Source organism: Saccopteryx bilineata, chromosome 2 (assembly GCF_036850765.1).
Source record: "Saccopteryx bilineata isolate mSacBil1 chromosome 2, mSacBil1_pri_phased_curated, whole genome shotgun sequence".
Classification (NCBI taxonomy): domain Eukaryota; kingdom Metazoa; phylum Chordata; class Mammalia; order Chiroptera; family Emballonuridae; genus Saccopteryx; species Saccopteryx bilineata.
In genome coordinates, this window is record NC_089491.1 from 330127949 (window position 1) to 330128216 (window position 268).

A 268-nucleotide genomic window follows, 5' to 3' on the forward strand; every position below is an offset into this window, starting at 1 on the left:
TAGGCCAGGGATGGGCGGGACATGTTAATTCCCAGATGTCGGAACCAGCCAGACCGGTCCCGGAGTCGGGAGAAGGAGAGACCCTGGCAATCGCTACTAATAGGCTGTGGCCGGTGCTCATGCCCAGGCCTCGGGTCCCAGCGAATGGTCTAGTGAGGCATTCACCTCGGTAGGTATTTCGGGAGAGAAAGGAAGCTCAGAGGTTCAGTCGGAGAGGATGACCAGTTACGAGGGTGGGATGCAGGGTGAGAATGCTCAGAACCCACTA